The sequence below is a fragment of the Gorilla gorilla genome, chromosome 10 (assembly GCF_029281585.2).
Source record: "Gorilla gorilla gorilla isolate KB3781 chromosome 10, NHGRI_mGorGor1-v2.1_pri, whole genome shotgun sequence".
Classification (NCBI taxonomy): Eukaryota; Metazoa; Chordata; class Mammalia; order Primates; family Hominidae; genus Gorilla; species Gorilla gorilla.
This window is the reverse complement of record NC_073234.2, coordinates 143570063-143592423: the sequence shown is the minus strand read 5'-3', so window position 1 is coordinate 143592423 and position 22361 is coordinate 143570063. Positions and strand designations below refer to the sequence as shown.

General features: G+C 43.0%; 1 long non-coding RNA gene across 1 annotated transcript; it reads right to left on the bottom strand.

Annotated features, from left to right (window-relative positions):
- Positions 1 to 292: 292 nt before the first annotated feature.
- On the bottom strand, positions 293 to 3573 carry LOC109029118 (uncharacterized). Its single transcript, XR_002008138.3, has 3 exons — positions 3013 to 3573; positions 1337 to 1706; positions 293 to 1017 (listed from the first exon to the last, which is right to left on the bottom strand). It is a non-coding gene; the product is annotated as an uncharacterized lncRNA (long non-coding RNA).
- Positions 3574 to 22361: the final 18788 nt, after the last annotated feature.

The window sequence follows — 22361 nt, the reverse complement described above, 5'->3', positions numbered from 1 at the left end:
CAAATCCTTCCTTTTACATTCCTTTGCCATATTCATAATTTCTGGGAAAGATCTCTTTAGAGGACTTGCACTTTTACTGGGCCAGAAAAAAAAACTTAGCATGACCTACATTTCATCTGTCAACTTTTGTATATTTTTGTCATGAATGCAAAATATTAGAGTGATTCAAGATCATGCTGAGTAGTAAAATGGAAAGAGGTAAATGGCAGGATAGTTGCTTTTTTATGTTCTGACTAAATAGACTCAAAGGAATCCAGGGGCATTTCATAATACAAAATAGAAACTACAAGCAAAAGATACAAGAATATGTATTATGTTATTAAACAGCAAAGTAGGTGAGTAAGAAGGATAATATCAATGGAGTTAACCCAGTCAGCACCTATGCCAACGTAGCTGCTAACGAGACCAGACATCAAAGGAGATGAGTCTTGGAGTAACACGTCCTCAGCTGGAGACAACTCAGCATGGCCTTCCTCTTTAGGGGAAGTAGCTGGTGTCTGGACTGGGAGAGAGAGAGTAGAAGCACCCCCCAGGCCGGGCTCCTTCATGTTCTTTGGGGGCTCAAGGGTAATGTGTGTCACAGAGCTTTGCTTTGACGCCTCTCAGCCTCAGAGCATAGAGGACGGTTCTGGCCACTGGCTAGCCTTCTTCCAAGGTCAAGGACATGAAACTGGCATGATGTGCACTGACAATTAAATGTTCGCAAAACCCTTGGCTTTTCTTTGGAGGAAACTGGAACCCATAGAGGTGAAAAAAAAAAAAAAACTTACCCAAGATCACAGAGTTCATGAGGGATCTTGGATTTTAATTTTAGGAAGGGTCTAAAAACAATGAGTTTGCTGTAGGGGTTGATTTTTCCACCTGTGAGGAGCCTGTTGGGAGGACAAGGGCAGGGATGAGGAGGTCAGTTTGAACTTCATTTGCTTTTTACCAGCGGTGTGACCTTGGGCAAAGGATGAGCTTTCTCTCTGCCTGAAGTCCCTCACCAGTGACATGGGGTCCAGTGGAAGCTCCATTCTGTGGGTACGTGGAGAAACTTAAATGAGATGCTGTGCATGGGGTCAGGCTCGTGGCTGGCCCCACATAGAGGAGTTCCCACTCTTCATTGTACATGAACATAATGGCACCCAGCCCTATAGCCCTCCCAGCGGCAGGGAACACGTCCCCATACATGCTTTTGTGGTTGAGCTTTTTTACATTTTTACCCATGGGTTACGGTTTTAAATCAGGCCTTGAGTTAGCAAAGGACATAAATTGGCCCTTTTTTCTTTTCTATGAAGGAATCCAAGACCCTGACCTCCTCTAAGAAATTCTCCTCTATCTCAATGTTTCTTACCATCTACAAGTATTGTTGTAGTTGAGGCTGGAATGTTACTGCTTGACAGTCAGACTCAAGGATCTTGAAAATAAGGGGAAAAGTTTGCAGACGGCAAGGACCCTGAACTCCTTGGAATGAATATGATTGAGTCACTGAGGAGCTCCCATGCTCCAGGCTCTGCCATCTCATGTAATTATCACCTCATAGAATCCAGAAGGGAGATGCTACTATCTATGCCTTCGCAGAGGGTGGATGTGAGAAGGAGAAGCCGCTGGAGGTGGAGAAGATGTGCAGGACTGCAGGTAGAGCTGGGGAAAAGGCACAGCCAGGACACAGCCCAGACCGTCTGCCTGAAGGCCCCAGAGAAGCTCCTAACTGCCGTGTCATCCTGCCTTTCAACAAGGGAGAAAAACACAGGTTCACCTGTGCACAGATACACGCATCACAAAGCAAAGCATACACATACATCCATCACACATGTACACATGACTCACACAACACACGCAGCCACATACAGACACACACCCCTCACTTATAAATGTATGTGTACACACAGATGCACACATGCACCACACACACACATGCACATGCATTCATCACACATGTACACACGACTCACACAATGTACACATGACTCACACAATGTACACACCCACATACAGAGACACACGTCTCACCCATAAATATATGCATACACACAGATTCACACATGCACAGATACATGCACTATACATACACTCACATACACATGTATTCATCACACATGTACACACGACTCACATGACATACACACCCACAAGAAGACACACACCTCTCACCCATAAATATATGTGTACACACAGATGTACATATGCACAGATATGTGCACCACACACTCACATATGCATGCATTCATCACACATGTACACACGACTCACACAATGTACACACACACACACCTCTCACCCATAAAGTACGAGTAGACACAGATGCATGCATGCACATACACATGCATTCATCACACATATACACACAACTCACACAACATACACACCCACAGACAGACACACACATCACACCCATAAATGTATGCACACACACAAATGTATGCATGCACACGTGCACACACATGTATAGATACAAGCACAACACACTCATAAAGATACACACATACATTGCACCCATATTCATAACTCACATGTTATACACGCCCACATACAGACACATTGCACTCACCCATAAACCCTCACATACACAGATACACACATTCCGGTACATGCAGCACACACACTCGCAAACACAGAGTCATCACACACATGCACACGACTCACACAATGTACACACCCATGTATAGATACTACGTACCTCTCACACATAAACACAAACATACATGCAGGTACACACACATGGATACACACTACAAACACATCTCCACATACACATATGCCACACAGACTCACACATACATATACAGTACACATACATACTTCTGTTCATGCACACACACTTTTACATGCTCATATGCTCACTCCACCACACATAAACCACACATTTACACATACTAACACATGCACACACTCACACACATAAACGGAAGCTCGCACACACAGGAATCACACGCGTACATGCACACACGGGTATTGCCAGCCTGCACGCTCCCAAGGAGGTGCATACTCCTGTCTAGATATGTGAAGAGACTGCACCCCATTTTGCACCCTTGCTCGTGGTCAGGTTTTGGGGATGGCTCCCATATTTAGACTCTTCCTCTCACGAAGCTGAAAGGAAACGTTGACTCAGGGCTTTCTCTCATCACTGTAGGCTCTGAACTCCCTCGCCCTTCAGGTCAAATAACCTGTACCCTGCTGGTTCTGGGAAGCACTGTTATCACAGAAAAACACACCCGCTGCTCCAGCCCTGTGGGAATACGGCACCGCATCTGCCTGTGGTCTCTGTCCAAATTTCCAAAGACAATGAAAAGTAATGGTGACGATGATGTCGATGATGACGAAAACAATAATAAGTGAGAAGAATCGCTCACTAGGTCCCAGGCACATTGCCAAGTGGCTTACATATTGTCTTCTCCTATGATAAGTATTTTTAGTCCTTCTTTCATAGATGAGTAAATTAAGGTACAGAGATGACAAATAATTGGCCCAAATCCAATAGCCAAGAAGTCACAAAATCAAGATTCACAACAGTTCCCTTTGGGTCTGATCCTAGAGTTGTACCCTTCCCCATTCCATGGCATTAGGGAGGCCGAAGGAAACTCCCTTTCTGCTTCCTGGAATCCAGGCTGGCTTGGTGACTTGCCGACCACAGAACGCTGTGGAAGGGACATTCTGGGGCTTCCCATCTCCAGCATAAGAAGGTAAGAAGGCTGCAGCTTCCACCGGGCCTCTTGGGCTGCTTACTCTTGACACTCTTGCTCTGAGAACTAAGCAGGCATATTTCATATCAAAATAGTAAAGAACTTCCTTTCCAAAGGCAGGACTTGCTTCTGTGAGGTACTGAGCCACCCGTCCCTGGAGGAAAGCAAGAACAGAGCAGATCAGAGCCCAGGCAGACATCTTGGATGATGGGTGAGTGCGATCGGCTACGTGGTCCGAGTCTCATATTCGCAAGAGACTTCACATGCAACTTTTGAAGTTCAGAACCAGGACGCAGACACTGAAATGATTGAAGAAAGACATTTATCAGAAATTTCCTCCCATAGGGCTCATGGCCAGACTTCATCACATGCAGGGGTCATGTAATCTTACCACATTAAGTTACTACACTCACGTCACTGTGCACTCTGTGGGAGTGTGTCCCCATGTCAACTTGTAAATATATAAGTGTATTCTACATTACTTCAAAGCCTGTTTTGTAATTCCTTCATTAAAAAAAGAAGTTTTCGGCCGGGCGCGGTGGCTCACGCCTGTAATCCCAGCACTTTGGGAGGCCGAGGTGGGCGGATCACGAGGTCAGGGGATCGAGACCATCGTGGCTAACGTGGTGAAACCCCGTCTCTATTAAAAATACAAAAAAAATTAGCCAGTCATGGTGGCGGGCTCCTGTAGTCACAGTTACTCGAGAAGCTGAGGCAGGAGAATGGCGTGAACCCGGGAGGCAGAGCTTGCAGTGAGCCGAGTTCTCACTACTGCACTCCAGCCTGGGTGACAGAGCAAGACTCCATCTCAAAAATAAATAAATAAATTAATTAATTTTAAAAGAGACATTTTCTTAGAGCCTTAAAAAGTTATTGGGGGCTGAGTGCAGTGCCTCACGCCTGCAATCCCAGCACTTTGGGAGGCTGAGGTAGGTGGATCATCTGAGGTCAGGAGTTTGAGACCAGACTGGCCAACATGGTAAAACCCTGTCTCTACTAAAAAAAAATACAAAACATTAGCCAGGTGTGGTGGTGGGCACCTGTAATCCCAGCTACTCGGGAGGCTGAGGCAGGAGAATAATTTGAAGCCAGGATGTGAAGTTTGCAGAGCTGAAATCATGTCATTGCACTCCAGCCTGGGCAACAAGAATAAAACTCTGTCTCAAATAATAATAATAATAAATAAAAATAAGTAAATAAAAGTTATTGGGCCCTCCCTTTGTGCATCCTCTGAGAGGTCATGGGCTGGATGACCAGGCGGTGTGGTTGTGCTGGAGGGGACTTCAGCGAGGAATGAGGGGTGACCTGCTGGTGCACCTTTCTGCTCTCAGCCGCTGTGGTCTTCGGAGATGAGACGAGGCAGATGCAGTGAGATTGTGCAGATAATGTCTCCATCAGGGGATGAGTTGCTATAGCACCCAGAGTGATTTCAGGAACAAAAAGGGTCATGCCCTAGCCTGTCTGCAATAGCTCACAGCAACCCCTATTGCCTCATCACCCTATTCTCCAATATTCCTCTAATATCTTCCATTGTGGAGATATCCAACATAAAGTAGAGTAGAATTGATTCAAAAACACTGCTTGAACTGCCTAAATTAGAATCATTCTTAGCTTCTCAACATACAAATATAAGATAAAGGAAAAGAATGTTGTTCCCCTCCCTGTGTCCATGTGTTCTCATTGTTCAACTCCCACTTCTGAGTGAGAACATGTGGTGTTTGGTTTTCTGCTCCTGTGGTAGTTTGCTGAGAATAATGGCTTCCAGCTTTACCCATGTCCCTGCAAAGGACATGAACTCATTCTTTTTTATGGGTGCATAATATTCCGTGGTGTATATATGTCACATTTTCTTTATTCAGTCTACCATTGAAGGGCATTTGGGTTGGTTCACACCAGGGCTTGTCAGGAGGGAAGGGTGGGGAGGAAGGGGTGAGAGAGCATTAGGACAAATACCTAACGCATGTGGGGCTTAAAACTTAGATGACGGGTTGATGGGTGCAGCAAACCACCATGACACATGTATACCTATGTAACAAACCTGCACGTTCTGCACATGTATCCCAGAAATTAAAGTAAAATTTTTAAAAAAGAAAAAGAAACTGCATTAAAACATTAAACGAAGTTATGAATATATGTTTTTTGTTTAATCAGCAAACCCTCTACTATTCTGGTAGAAGCTGCTCAATTTGCTTCGAGGACCCAGACTCCCTCCTTCCCAGTCTGTGTGTTGGGGCCTAAAGGATGCTCACTCACCCACCTTTCCTGGCTCCAGAGCTGTTTACACTTCCCAGGATGTTTTCTTTTTTTTTTCCTGTTTGTTTTATCTTCTGCTTATAGGTGAGATCTTCCTGGGGTTCTTGCTGTACCTGCTGACAAGGGGCAGCTCTCTCTAAATGCCACGGAGCTGGAAGGCTGCAGCCTGGAACTTGCTGAGGCTGCCTGAGAATGCAGCCCACCCAGGCAAGCAAGAGATGACATAGTTTCAGCACCTAGATCTATGGCACCCAGAAGCCAGATCCAACCCCCCAGCCCTTATCTTTGACCTTGAGCCAGTCTGAATTGGTAACTGGAAGTCACTTATCTACCAGATTCAACTATCAGGATGTTACTAATAAAAAATGACTCCAAAAATGAAAATGTGTTTCACAATATTTTCATGCAAAAACTTCAGGATCTATTTATACTCGACACCAACCATCTTGGTTATCTGATTTTTTAGTTCTCAGCAGCTGCTAAGCTGTAAATTAGGAGAGGATGCTAATGGTAGTCACACGGAGAGTAAGGAGAGTGATGGTCTAAGGGAGGAAAAAGATCTGAATAGACATTTTTCAAAAAAGACTCAAATGGCCAAAAGTTGGAGCTTGGATAAGTCAGTATGGTTTCCAAGCATGGAGCTTGCATGAGTTAGCGTTTCCGAAGCATGGAGCTTGACTTGGGAATGGGTTGGGAGCATTTGTAGGAAGATAATTTCTTTTCCTTTTTTTAAATATGAAGAAATGGGCTGGGTGTGGTGGCTCATGCCTGTAATCCCAGCACTTTGGGAGGGCGAGGCGGGTGGATCACTTGAGCTTAGGAGTTTGAGACCAACCTGGGCGACATGGTGAAACCCCATCGCTACCAAAAATTACAAAAATCAGCCGGATGTAGTGGCTCACACCTGTAGTCCCAGGTACTCAGGGGGCTGAGGCAGAAGGATCCCTTGAGCCCGGGAGGTGGAGGTTGCAATGAGCTGAGGTCGCGCCACTGCACTCCAGCCTGGGCGACAGAGTGAAATCCTGTCTCAAGAAAACAAAGAAAAAGAAAAAATATTCAACATCTCTATGCCTCAAAGAAATACAATTCAAAACTCCAATGAGACATCATGTCACCTCAGTTAAAATGGCTTGTGTTTGAAGGACAGGCAATAGCAGATGCTGGTGAGGATGGGAGGAGAGGGGAACCCTGGTCCACAGGTGCAACATACATTAGTGCAGCCATTGTGAAGAGCAATACGGAGGTTCCTCAAAAAACACTAAAAGCAGAACTACAGTATGACCCAGTAATTTGACTACCAAGTGGGGTATCCAAAAGAAAGAAGATCAATAAATCAAAAAGATTCCTGCACTCTCATCTTGATTGCAGCACTATTCACAATAGCCAAAATGTGGAATCAACCTGAGTGCCCATCAATGAATGAATGGATACAGAAACTGTGATATAGATGCAGGATGGAATATTAGCTGTAAAAAAGACTGATCCAGTCATGGGCAGCAACATGGGTAGAACTGGAGGTCATTATGTTCAGTGAAATAAACCAGGCACAGAAAGACAAATATTGCATGCTCTCATTCATATGTGGGGGATAAAAACAGGCATCTCATGAAGATAGGAAATTGGTGGTTACAAGAGCCCAGGAAAGATAAGAACGAAGGTAGATAAAGAGGAGTTGATTAATGGGTACAAATATATGGTTTGATAGAAGAAATAAGACCTAGTGTTAGATAAATCAGCAGGGTGACTATAATTTACCATCATCTATTTTATTTTTCAAAGTAGTTAGAAGAGGCCAGGCGTGATGGGTCACGCCTGTAATCCCAGCAATTTTGGAGGCCGAGGCAGGCAGATCACCTGAGGTCAGGAGTTTGAGACCAGCCTGGCCAACATGATGAGACCCCGTCTCTATTAAAAATAGAAAGATTAGCCTGGCATGGTGGTGCACACCTGTAATCCCAGCTACTCGGGAGGCTGAGGAAGGAGAATGGTTTGAATCCAGGAGGTGGAGGTGGCAGTCAGCCGAGATGTTGCCACTGCACCCTGGCCTGGGCAACAGACTGAGACTCCCTCTCAAAAAAAAAAAGGAAAAGAAATTCTCTTCCTACAAACCCTCCCAACCCATTCCCAAGTCAAGCTCCATGCTTCGGAAACCTTGCTGACTCATGCGAGCTCCATGCTCGGAAACCTTACTGACTCATGCGAGCTCCATGCTTGGAAACCTTGCTGACTCATGCGAGCTCCATGCTCGGAAACCTTACCGACTCATGCAGGCTCTATGCTTGGAAACCTTGCTGACTCATGCAATCTCCATGCTTGGAAACCTTGCTGACTCATGCAAGCTCCATGCTTGGAAACCTTGCAGACTCATGCAATCTCCATGCTTGGAAACCTTACTGACTCATGTAAGCTCCGTGCTTGGAAACCTTGCTGACTCCTGCAAGCTCCATGCTTGGAAACCTTACTGACTCTTGCGAGCTCCATGCTTGGAAACCTTGCTGACTCCTGCAAGCTCCGTGCTTGGAAACCTTGCTGACTCCTGCAAGCTCCGTGCTTGGAAACCTTACTGACTCATGCGCGCTCCATGCTCGGAAACCTTACCGACTCATGCAAGCTCCATGCTTGGAAACCTTACTGACTCCTGCAAGCTCCGTGCTTGGAAACCTTGCTGACTCATGCAATCTCCATGCTTGGAAACCTTGCTGACTCACGCAAGCTCCATGCTTGGAAACCTTGCTGACTCATGCAAGCTCAGTGCTTGGAAACCTTGCTGACTCCTGCAAGCTCCGTGCTTGGAAACCTTACTGACTTATGCAAGGTCCATGCTTGGAAACCTTACTGACTTATGCAAGGTCCATGCTTGGAAACCTTACTGACTCATGCAATCTCCATGCTTGGAAACCTTGCTGTCTCATGCAAGCTCCGTGCTTGGAAACCTTACTGACTTATGCAAGCTCCGTGCTTGGAAACCTTGCTGACTCATGCAAGCTCCATGCTTCAGAAGCCTTAGTGAGTTAACGCAGGCTCCATGCTTCGGAAACCTTACTGACTCATGCAAGCTCCATGATTCGGAAACCCTACTGACTTATGCAAGTTGTTGCTTTTCACTTGAGTATTTTTTGTAATGGGCACAAGAGGCACAAATATTTGGGAGTCATCCCCCTAAATTTCTGAAATTCCAGTTAATTTTGCGCCTTATATGAAGAAAGGGAATTCTGCCTTTACAAAAAGTCGTCTTAATTCTACCAATTACGTAAACCTTTTACTCCCAACATTAAGGAAAAAAAAAAGCAATGACTTATACACAGAGTTGCACCCACAGTTTCCTTCTCCATTTATATTTCTCAGCTGCGTGTGCTTTGGACACAGTGTAACAGCTTGGGGATTAATTATGCCCTGCACATCCTTTGCAGGGTACATCTTGCCATCCAGAGGCAATGCTGGAGCGGGCAGTTGTCTGCGGTGAGGCCCTGGCTCACTCTGGGCCAAATAACAGGACTGATTGCAGCCAGCGATGAAACATCCTGTTTCTCCCAACCAGAAACAGGTAGAGGTGAGTGACGTCTCTGAGGGGCGAGTACAAGTCACACCATTTGAATTTTCCTCTCCTCTGTACCAACTGACAGCTGGCTCGTTTGTCCTCAGTGTTTGCTAACAGGGTAATTAGCAGGACACCTACCCCACCAACCTTACAGGCAGCTGAAGGCATCTCCCTTAGCAAACCGAGGAGCAGGGCAGTGTGAGCCTCAGAGCTCTTGAAGCTTGCGCAGAGCTGGCACAGAGCAGCGGGAACTGACAGGCAAAGTCACTTGAAACATATTTTCTTTCTGCAAGGAGAGAAGAGCTCCAGTGAGAGAGTGAAGCAGATGAAAAGATACCATGAAAACCAACCAAGCAACGAACAAACAAACAAAATAACCCATTTCAAGTTCTCAGAGCCTGGTCTCATTTCCAGCTGGAAATTACTGCTGCAGACTGCAGGGTGGTCCCTGCACTCCCTGTGTACATGATCTAGTGGTTGCTAACGTCATTAGAGAGAGAAAGACGTACACTGCTATGAGGTGAGTCCCCAGGAGTCAGGAATTTACCTGTGCCCTGGGGCAGGCACTGCCCTGGGGAGAGGAAGGAACTTCCTCATTAATTCATTCCACAGGGATGGATGCTGCCCTCAGCCTCTGCAGGGAGCTGTTCTGTGTGCTGGAGGTGGAGACGCCAGTGCCTCTGAGGGCCTCCTTTTTCTGACAGAGTTTGCAGAGAAGGCAGACATGAAATGGATGGTCACAGATGGGGTGGGGGTTACAGAAGGGGATGCATAGACAGCCAGGGAGTGCTCAGGGCTTGAATGAGGGAAATTGCAGAGGTGAGAAAAAGGGAACAGATTCCAAAGATATGAAGAAAGCGGATTTGTGAATGACTCTTGAATGTGACCATCCATCCCTGTGAGCAAGAAGACACGCGTCCTCAAGCCCATACATTGTGAACACCCTCACTAGAGCAGATTCTTCTTGGAAAATCACAACTGATACTGAGTCACCAATGATAGGAACAGGCAGCCTTACCAGGTTCAAAAGAAATTTATCATCAAGGACGCTTCACTAGATAGAATACAGCTACAGGGTCCAGAAGCCTGGGATCCAGGTCCAACGCGGCCACCCTTTGTGTGACCTCCAATCAATCCTGTCTAGATCAGTGGCTCTCAGTCCTCTGCGGTTAGAACGGAGAGCTTGAGAGAGTGCCGATGTCAGATCCCCACCTCTGGAATTCTGCTTTGTCACCCCGGCAGTTCTCAAGAGCAGCTCTGGCGCTAAACCTGAAGCCACAGACTGCTGCAGTAATAGTTGTTAGCATCACCTGGGCGTAAGGAAAGAGATGCACCTCATGGAGATTGGGGTCAGACCGAGGGAAGAACTTTCAGAATTTAAATACAGAAGCTTCTATAATGCCTCATTCTAGGATATTGCTAAAAAGACTTCTTTAGTTGTGAGTAACATTAACCAGCTTGAGTCAGCTTATGGAAAAAGAAGGTTTTTATTAAAGAGCTGTGTTTGGGGGAGACCCAGGGCAAGTACACAGCCAGCCCCAGAAAGGACCTGGAGCCAGAGAACGGGCTGACTTGCCTGTGTGTCTCCCCTCTGCTCACTCTCCCTGTGCACTGATCTACCTGGTCTCTCTGGGCACAAGGGAGAGGGTGGCTGTCCCAAGAATGCCTGGTTGATAATTACGCATTCTTCAGTTACCATCCGAGCAGACGCTATCCCTGGTTCCCAGCTAAACCTGGGACAATGAAGGTGACTCACCCACCTACGGCCGTCGATCAGAGGAGATAGCCAGGCAATTTCTTTAAAAGGATAAGTAAGTCAAATATATAGCACGCCAGATAGCAACACATCCAGTTGAAAAATAATACATGGGAGGACTATAGGGCCACTGGTGGTGAATGTGGCATTGGACTTTATGCACAGAGGTCAGTGAAAATGGTGAAAAAAATGATATAAATATATGTGTATATGGTATAAACATGATATATATGTGTGCTATATTAGTTTATATATTTAGTCTACCTATACTACATAGTCTATACATACACACTATGTGTAATACTATATATGTATATATAATACTATATATACTCTATATATTTAATACTCTGTATACTATGTATATATAATACTATATATACTATGTGTATATGTAATACTAGATATACTATGTATATATTTAATATAAGTAAACTAAATATATATACTAATATACCATACGTATATATAGCATATTTATATCATATATGTATATTTATACCATACTTTTCACTATTTTTGCTGACCATGTGCATAAAGTCCAATGCCACTTATATTTAGTATACTTTTACTAAATATATATGTCACCTATATTTAGTATACTTGTACTAAATTTATATATGCATGGCATATACATATACTAAATATATATGTGCTATATATATTATGCATATATACACACATGCGTACACTTTGTATATATATTTAGTATAAGTATTTCCCATGAACTACTGGGGATGTACTTATACTAAAACTATTTATTGTTAATCCAAAATTCACATTTACTCGGGTCTTGTATTTTTACTCTCTAAAGCTGACAACCCTTCTAACTTTAGAACTTTAATGACCTTGGTTAGGGAAGGCCTCACTGCTCGTTTTGAGTAAAGAGACCTGAAGGAGGCAGGTGCAGGGTCCTGTTTGCCCCTGGGGAGGGGGATTTGTGAACAATGCCAGGCCCTGGGCAGAAGGGTCTTCGCGTGCTAGAGGAACAGCAGCGGCCATCCTGCTGTGACTGAGGAGTGAGGGAGAGGGCTGGGGAAAGGGGGAACAGTGGGCCCCGACGGGGTGAACCTGGGAGGCCGATGCCATGACCCTGGCCTTGACTCTGATGAGCTGGTCCCCCAGGGGAGGGGTCAGCAGAGGAGTGACACCATCTGGGTGGGCAGAGCTTAGGAGGCTCTGTCTGGCTGTTGGTTGAGAGATTCCACAGTCGGCTGGAGTAAGGACATCTGCAGGGAGCACTTGAAGGGCCTGTACTGTCCCCTAAGAGACAGGCGATGGTGGCCAGGACCTGATGTCAACAGAGGCAACAGCGAGACGTGATCAGAGCCTGGACAGGACATAATGGCATCATTTGCAAGGTGTAGTGCAAAGCGAAAATGTGGGGCCTCTCGTTTAAAAACTATGAAGAAGTTCATGACCGTGATAGCAGAGCATTGAACCCCTTCCAAGGAAGGGACCCTTTGTGACCGCATGGACCGTATGACCAGGAAGCTGGCCCTGATGGCATCCACAGCATTTGTTCACAAACTGTAGCGTGGGAGAGAAAAAGAAGACTCCAGCCTGATGAAATAAAGCTGCAGAGCTAGCGCGGACCGATGGGGGAGGGGGCTGTGCGAGACACATTCTCGAAGGGGGAGTATTTCCACCAGGGAAAACAGCGGAACATCTTCTGGTCTTTCTAGAACCCAGTTAATTAAACATTAGTCATGCTAATCCCACAGTAATTTGCAGTGCTCTTCAGCTCCACTATCCTCACCAACATTTGAAGTGGTGACAAGTTGCTTGCGGGTTGCACATCTGCATGCCGGTGAAAGAGGGTGCAAGGGTAATGTCAGATGTACTTAGTGACTTGCTGAGCATAATGTGATTTAAAAAATAATACTTTAAAATGTCCTAATAAGTAAAACACTACATATTGATAGAAGCAATTAAAATTTTATAGATGCAAATAATGCCTGAACTAGAAGGGAACATTTTTCAACATAAAATTTGTGATTTATATTAGGCTTTTATGTAAAATATATATACAACTTCCTTTCCACAGGAAAGTAATTTTTAAGGTGAAGTGATTATTTTATAGGAAGCTACTGATTTTTATATTTTTTGGTATTATCCACATATTTTGTTTTATTGTTTTTAATACTATACTTTTGTAGATTCTCTTGGGTTTTCTTAAAAGTAATTATATTGTCTGCAAAATAAATAATTTTGCTTTCTCTTCTTAGCCAATATTTATATATTTTGTTTTCCAAAAACTATAATGAGAGATTTTCTCCACAATAGTGACAAACATCATAAAATATGCAGAAATAAATAAGAATGAGATAAACATGTGTATGAATTATATGACAAAAACAATAGAACTCTGTTGAAGACTCATGTTATAGAAAGACTGCCCAATGACATGTACCTTCTCTGGGTGTGATTCAACATCAGGGAGAACTCCTTTCCCCCACATTAATCTAAAAATGTGAGACGAACTCTGCTAGCATTCTAATAGGATATTTATTGGATTTTCACAAAAAATTTTCAAAAGTTAACTTGGTATAAGATAAAAGTGAGAAAATTCACTGTTCTCATCTGTAAGATGGAGATATGACAGTGTCCACTATATAAGGCAGTCACTGAGGAAGAAATGAATCAAGAACCAACATGCACTGGAACAACAGCACACACTCAAACATGCAAACGCTTGATGTATTTTCACTATGGCACAGGAATTTCTGTTCTTCTGAAAATGACCATGTCTTTCCATGAGTGGGATTGTTAATTTGCGTAGTTTTAAATTTGGGTTAAATTTAAATTTAAAAAAAAGTTGTACTTATATGGATAATAAGATTTTCAATGCTGAAAAAATACAAGTGAGAAAGTCCCAGAAAATGTTAAAGAACCACAAAAAAAAAAAAAAAAAAAATTCAAGGGGTCAGCCTGGTTAGCCACTTAAATAAAAATTAAAGTTAGAGTAATTTAACCAACATTGTACTCATGCAGATATGGACAGGTCCATCAAGAAGAATATAGCCATGAAACCACTCCAAGTATATATGCAAATTTGGAACATTATGGAAATTAAATCACTTTGAAGGAAATTTAGGTTGTTATCAAATTATCAACTATATATTTAGAGAACAAGAAGCTGGCTTCTTACTTTATCCATGTCACCTAGCACAAATCAGATTGATTAAATTTTTTAATGTTCTTCGTGAAACTGTTAGTATAGAAGAAAATTAGAGTGAGCAATACTTTTAAAAACAAGGCAAGATAGAACGGGCACGGAGGCTCATGCCTGTAATCCCAGCACTTTAGGAGGCCGACGTGGGCAGATCACAAGGTAAGGAGATCGAGACCATCCTGGCTAATACGGTGAAACCCAGTCTCTACTAAAAATACAAGAAAAAAAAAAAAAGTTAGCCAGGCATGATGGCGGGAGCCTGTAGTCCCAGCTACTCAGGAGGCTGAGGCAGGAGAATGGCGTGAACCTGGGAGGCGGAGCTTGCAGTGAGCCGAGATGGTGCCACTGCACTCCAGCCTGGGGGACAGAGTGAGACTCTGTCTCAAAAAAAAAAAAAAAAAAAAAAAAAAAAAAAAAGACGGCAAGTTAATTGTAGGTAAAACAATGGGAAAATAATGCAACTCGAAGTTCAATGACAAGGGCACCCCAGGTTCAGCGTCTGAGAGGTCAGAACTGGGTAAAGAAGGGCAGGGAGTGGGTCCAGTGATGGAGAAGGTGGTACAAGAATGATCAGCTTCCTGGGCAAGCTCTGCTCTGTGGGTTTGGACTGAAGACCTGCTCCTGTCTCGATATTGCCATTTGCTGGTTGAGTATCCTTAGGCAACAATATGAAACTTTTTTGAGCTCACTTTCCTCCCCTGAATAGTGGAGGCATTTACTCCTGTTTGTTCACCATACAGGCCTATTCAGTCTTGCTTGAGTTCATGGATGTGAAAACTCCATGCAAACTGTAAAAGTTTGTAGGTTGCAAGAATAAGGGCCACTGTCCCCTTTAAGCAATGACCTTTACCTAGATTCAATTCAGTTATAGACTTAGAGATGAATGAATTGCAGCAGGAAATGATTTTACATTTCTAATTCCTTCAATGTGTTTTAATGAGTTGATTTAACTCTAACTAAAAATTCATTTAAATTCATTTGCTCCAAGTAAATACAAAAATGAATATTAGATACACTGGGGAAAGAAAAAACTTATTTAATTATATCTGCTCCATTCCCTGGGAGCAATCTTTGATTCCCCCGGGTAGGTTGATTCTTCATCCTTCAACCACTGTCTCTTCTGCCCTGGGGAAGTCACATTGAAATCAGCCAAACCTAGCATGTATAAAATAACTTTCGTGCTTGGCCCTGAGATGAGGTAGGGGTGAGCGAGGAAAGTTAGGAAGCATCTTATCAAAAATAAGCTTGTGGTAACAGGCACAAAAGTTACTCCAAAAGATTCAATAAAGTATGCCTCTTTCTACCCTTTCTTGCAATGTGTTTCCCAACTCTAATTCAACCAGCTAGGACATACTGCCCCAAAAGGTGTCACTTATAGCAATCATTCAAATAAAAAGCAATTAAATCAATGTCGAGCTCAGCTTTTGTGTTTCAAAGTAGAACATTGAAAAGACAGAGCCAATGCTCTTGAGAGAAAAAAGGCTTTTTAGTTATAAGAACTTGAGCTTCCTGGAACTTTCGATTTTAGGTTCTGATCTAAACAATAAGTAAAAAAGAATGAGTTTTTCCAAACTCACTTGGAATTGACAAGATTCCATTTGCCTGGGGGAGAGGCAGTGCATAGTCTTAGAAGAAAGGAAGAGAATAAGGTACCCCTTGTCCATGCACCAAGCTTGGGGTGATAGATCCCCAGAGGGTACTTGTGATCTGAGATTACAAGGAATGTGGGCCCCTCTTCCTGCCTAGTTGTCTACACCTGCAGAAAGTACCCTATGTCATCTTGGCATTAAAGAGTAGAGATGGGAACATGGAAGCCTTAAGCCCAGGGGTCTGGGATATGATCCTTTTTATCCTCCCTCCATAAAGAGGGGAGCCAATATCGTCCTCTGTGACTGGGAGTGGCAGAGGCATGCTGCTGAGAACCGCTTGACAAGGATGAATCTTGGAATAGAGACCAGGGTCTGGGTTACATCCTGTGGCTGGGGCAGGACTGGGGACTAGAAATAAACATCTCAAGCGAGGACAGGAGGTCTGACGGTCGCACAGGGCCTTGCATCCCCGTGGGCGCATCCCTGTGGGCACCAGAGCTGTGCAGGAAGGGGCTGAGAGCTGGAAGAGAGCCCCCCAGGGCAGTGATGCTTCAACTCCCTGAAAGTTAGAATCAATTCTGCGGAGGCTGGAGGAGGGAGAAATTGATGAATTGAGGAATTCAGGCGAATTATTTGAGATTACCCAGACTTGATGAGTTGTATTTTCTGTCATTAGACTGAATTGGGCTAGAAATACAAATTAAGTAGCTATACAGATATGTTTTAAAATTATACATATCACACACACATATATAAATATATAACACAAGTAGGTAGATTTAAATATATATTTGATAGAAAATCATTATATATAATGCATATATAATATATATACATTATTATATTATATATTATATAATCACATTATTATATTATTATATAATTATTATTTATTATATAATCACATTATTATATTATTATATAATTATTATATATTATATATTATATAATCACATTATTATATATTATATAATATATAATATATATTATAATATATATTATATAATATATAATATATAATATATAATTATAATATATATTATATAATATATTATATAATATATAATTATAATATATATTATATAATATATTATATATAATATATAATTATAATATATATTATATAATATATTATATATATTATATAATATAATATATAATTATATAATATATAATAAGATTGATATATATTTTATATATATCACTAAAATATATATATCACTCTTAAATCTGTGGATTAAAACCATCTTTACAAAACAAAAAGACCACTGGGAGGCTCTTTATGGGACATGTGTCATATCCATCATGGTTCTGCCAGGAAAATGGAACCAGTAGGATCTAGAGCTCTGTCTGTTTACATCTCGATCTATTTTATTTATTGCAAGGGATTGGCTTATGCAATTGTGGGGGATTAGTAGGCAAGTTCAGGAAGGTCAGGCTGGAAACTCTCAGGCAGGAGCTGGCGCTGCAGTCCACAGGCAGAATTTTCTGTTTTCAGTTCTGCTCTTATGGTCTTTTAACTGAATGTCTCAGGCCGACCAAATCATCTAGGATAATCTTTGCTTACAGTCAACTGGGCGTTTGGATGACTGGGGACTCTAGCCTAGCCAAGCTGACACGTAAAACTGACCGTACATTGACTAAAGTGACTTTTCCCAGCCACGGTTTATTCTGTCTTTCCTCAACCCTATGAGCGAGACAGTGGGGTTGAGGTGAGATTGGACTGGAGTGAGGTTTGGGGAGAATGTGCCCAATATGCAGGTGGAGATAGAGGAAGGGTCAACCACCACCATGAGGCCCCCCACGCTGGGTGATGGGAGGAGTGTGGGAACCCAGATGGGAGAAGGTTGGTGGATGAAGATGATTCATGTGAGGCTGGAGGTCCTCAGGTTGCAGCTTCCAGGGCTGTTGTGTAGTAACCAAGGGCACTGCAGTCACACGGTCTGGGTCCAATCTCTGCTCCAAAATGACGGGCGTGATTTTGTTCAAGTCACAAAAAGTTATTTAGCCCCAGCCTCATCATCTAAAATGGAAGATGCAAAGATTATTCTGATGAGGACCTGACACCTCTTATCCCCTCAGCAAATACTCTGGGCAGTAGACCTTTGGACCTGCAGGGTAAAGACAGCTGAACAAAGTTGACTCTGCCATGAACCAAGAGGGGTTTTATTTTGGGACAGGGAACTTGGATATTTTGTAGGTTGGACTGAAACACAAAACAGCAAAAGAGGAATGAAAATGCAACCAAGGGAGGGAAAAATACTCAGTAAAGCAAAGTTCAGCAGAGAAGAAATATTCACTTGAAGAGAATGTGTCTGCAATAATCATTTTCCAGTTGTTAATTAAAAGAGAGAAACAAATGTGCTAAGAGATTCACTCTAGGAGTTTATTCTAAGAAAATACTTAGAGATGCAGAGAAAGAGTCACAGATGATGACTTTTGTTGGAGATGAATTAGAACAGAAAAATATCGGAAACAAGCCAAGAATATCCAACCATAGGAAATAGCTAAGTAAACTAGGAAATGATCATATGGTGTAATATTATGTAACTATCAGAACCATGTTTGTGAATGAAATTATAACAGGAAAATATTTGTGATATGCTATTAAAAACCGCAATGTCAAATTACATCGTGTTTACCCTCTCACGTACATCTTCAGAGAAACAAGCAGAAGTAAATAAGAACACGATGTTAACAGCGGCTATCATTGGATGATGTGATGAGAGGAGATTTTAAGGTAGAAAAATTAAGATTTTTTTATTGTTTAACTTTAAAGGGAGGTATATACATGTTCATCATACAAAGTACTGGAAAATGTATAAAATCTTAGTAGTAAATTAAAAGTATATGTACATACGTTTATGTATTTAAAAGCATGTGTATATGTACATATGGCTACCAGGAAATTTGCCATGTGCCAAGTGCTGGAGTAAGTAGTTTTAAAGAATTACTGGGTGTAAGTGCTTTTCACAAATCACCACTTTTGGTCCTCACTACAAAACCATAGAGTAGTACCGTTATTACTGTTATTTTATGGATAAAGCTCAGGGCAGTCACACATTTTGACAAAGGTCCTCGGGAGTGAACGCTGGCTTTTAGCTCCAGATGCCCACTGCATAGCTTGAGCTTGCAACCCCTATACTGGCTGTGTAGAGGCTTAAAATTAATTAATTAAAATTTTATTTCACTTTATTTTTCTGAGACACGGTCTCACTCTGTTGCCCAGGCTGGGTGCAGTGGTGCAGTCACAGCTCACTGCAGCCTGGACCTCCTGGGCTCAAGCCATCCTCCCATCTCAGCCTCCTGAGTACCTGGGACTGCAGGCATGCACTATCATGCCCGGCTAATCTTTGTATTTTTTGTAGTGGGCTGGGGGGCGGGGGTGTCTCACTATGATGCCTAGGCTGGTCTCAAACTCCTGGGCTCAAGCGATCCTCCTGCCTCGGCTTCCCAAAGTGCTGAGATTGCAGATGTGATCCACTGCATCCAGCTAATTAATTAAAATTTTAAACACAATCGGTCACCGACTTTATTACACATTTTATTTATTGATGTATTTTTGCATTCTATCATAATTAGGATTTTCCTACACTACATAAGATGACCGAAAGCATGGGCTTTAGTGGCTGCACTCTTACACGTTGCCATTGCGGTTCGTGGATGCTCTGTCTCTTTGCCTGTTTGTCATTCTTACCCCCAGGCCCCTTTTGGCTCCTGGTTTTCCAATAGATAGACAACATTTCATCATGACTTCCTCCGTCCCTGCGATGCCTAGTCCTTTGGGAGACAACATCTCTGATTTTCATTGTTCTGTTTCTTTCTTCTAGCTATACACTTAAAGTTTATTTTTAACCCAGGGCACATTATGAACATCAAGAATGAAAGATTTAAAAGATGAAACATGGACTTATTTCTTCTACAAAGGACTGGCAGAACCAGAGGCATATTCAGGGTCTCTACCCCTTTCTCCATTTCTTAGATTTTATTGATGTTGTTTAGGTTATCAACAAAGGATTGAACCTTCAGATTACTGTGACTCATATAACTTTAGGTTTTCCTGTTAATCTACAGACATAAGAATGTACTTACATTTGACTTAATCTGTAGCTGTGTCAGTTAAGGTCCCAGGATAAAAGAGGTAGCACAACAGATTGGCTGGCTTTCTAATTTAATAAAGAACCAATTTAACAATGTGTGGGGAATCTTGTATGATTCCACTTCATTAGATGTCCAGAACAGGCAGATCTAATAAGGCAGTAGGTAGATCAGTGGTCGCTCAGGGTGATAGATTGGAGGGTGGCAGGGCACAGGTGTGTGATTTATTTTTGGGGTAACAAAAGTGTCTAAAAGTTGATTGTGGTGATAGTTGCACACATCTGTGAATACAGTCAAAACCACTGCATTGTATATTTAAGTGGGTGAATTGTATGGTCTATGAGTGCCAGCTCATTAAATCTATTAGGAGATGCATGCGTGATGGTGTAGTTCTGAAGTGAGTGAGTGAAGGGTGAAGGGGTGAGAGTAGGGAGTTGCTGCTAGAGAGACAGCTGGGTGGAGGGACAGCTTGAGAAGAGTGGTGAATTGGGGGTGGGTCCCAGCTAGCCTGTAGTGACCCTGCAGAGATGGAGCCAGGAATCCATACTCTTCCCCTAGGGTTCTCCACTGGTCCACCCCAACTGAGTGCCAGAAAGCACCCCATGCCTTGGTGGTGGCTACACTGGGTTCCTTCTCCAGGTAGAGACCAGGTGGAGAAGAAGGAGAGCAACCTGCAGGGATTAAAGGGATGTATCCAGCAGAGTAACTGATTTTAAAGATGGCATCCAGGCTTTTTAGACCTCAACTTTCCCCGTGTTGACATTTTCTAAACTTTTCATTAATGTCACAGTTAACTAGAATATGTGCTTGAGCTCATGTTCTCAAGGAGGTCACTGGGGTAGGCAGTCAGCAGGATGGTCCCCAGTGTCCCTGTCCTCAGTGTCACCTCCCATATAGATGACTGCCATACTGGGCCACGGCAGATCTGTGTGAGGAATATCATACGGCAGGAGTGCTGGGCTGTCCCTGCTGAGATTTGGTCATGAAAGATGTCTGTCTTGGTTTTTCTCTCTCTCTCTCTCATCACTCTGGGGAAGCAGCTGCCATGATGCCCAGGCCACCCTACAGAGAGGCCAACATGGGGAGGGGCCGAGACTGCCAGCCACATGAGTAAACCAGCCCCAGTCAAGCCTTCAGATGATGCAGCCTCCGTCACAGCTTGACTGAACCTTACGAGATACCCTCTGCCAACCCACCCAGCTCTGCTGCCCTTAGATTCTTAGCCATCAGAAATTGTGTGTTGTGGCCAGGTACGGTGGCTCATGCATGTAATTCCAGCACTTTGGAGGCCAAGGTGGGCAGATCATTTGAGGTCAGGAGTTCAAGACCAGCCTGGCCAATGTGGTGAAACCTCATCTATACTAAAGATACAAAAATTAGCCAGGCTTGGTGGTACATGCCTGTAAACCCAGCTCTTTTGGTGCCCGAGCTGAGATCACGCCACTGCACTCCAGCCTGAGCTTCAGGATGAGACTCTGTCTCAAAAAAAAAAAAAAAAAAAATTGTGCGTTGTTTTGGGCTGCCAATTTTTGAGGTACTTTTTTACTGAGATGGGGTCTCATTGCTTCCCATGCTAATCATAGCTCATTGCAGTCTCCAACTCCTGGGCTCAGGCAATCCTCCTGTCTCCTCAGCTTCCCAAGTAGCTGGGATTACAGGCATGTACCAGCACACTCAGATAATTTTTTTTGTAGAGATGGGGTCTCTCTATGTGGCCCAGGCTATTTTCCAACTCCTGTGCTCCAGTGATCCTCCTGCTTTGGCCTACAAAAGTGTTGGAACTACAGGCGTGAGCCACCGTGCCCAGCTTGGAGTAATTTTTTTACACAGCAATAGATACGTAACACAATCACATCAATAAGTCTTTGTTAACGTTCTCTGATAACTAATCAAAACTTACCTGTCACTGTAGTCTTCTTTCCTTTAGGGGCATCCCCGAATTTGTATTACTATCAAAGTTTTACCTGATCGTCTCCCAGATTGACTGTGAATTTCATGATGGCAGGAGACAGGCAATGCTTAATTTTTGTTTTTAAATCAAACAGCTCTGTGCCTGGCTCAAAGCATGGTTTTGGATGAAATAAATGGAAAAAGGTACAGAAACAAAAAAGTTCCTAGGAAGTGTTGGGGCTCCAAGAGTTGCAGTGTAGACAGTGCCTCCTTCCAAAAATTGCTTAGAGCAGACAGGCCCTGAGTTTAAAACAAGATTGAAAGGCATTTTACAATATTCCTGAACTCCCCTCTTTGTACCTAGATGGAAAAGACTGCAGCTTATTTGGACACAATG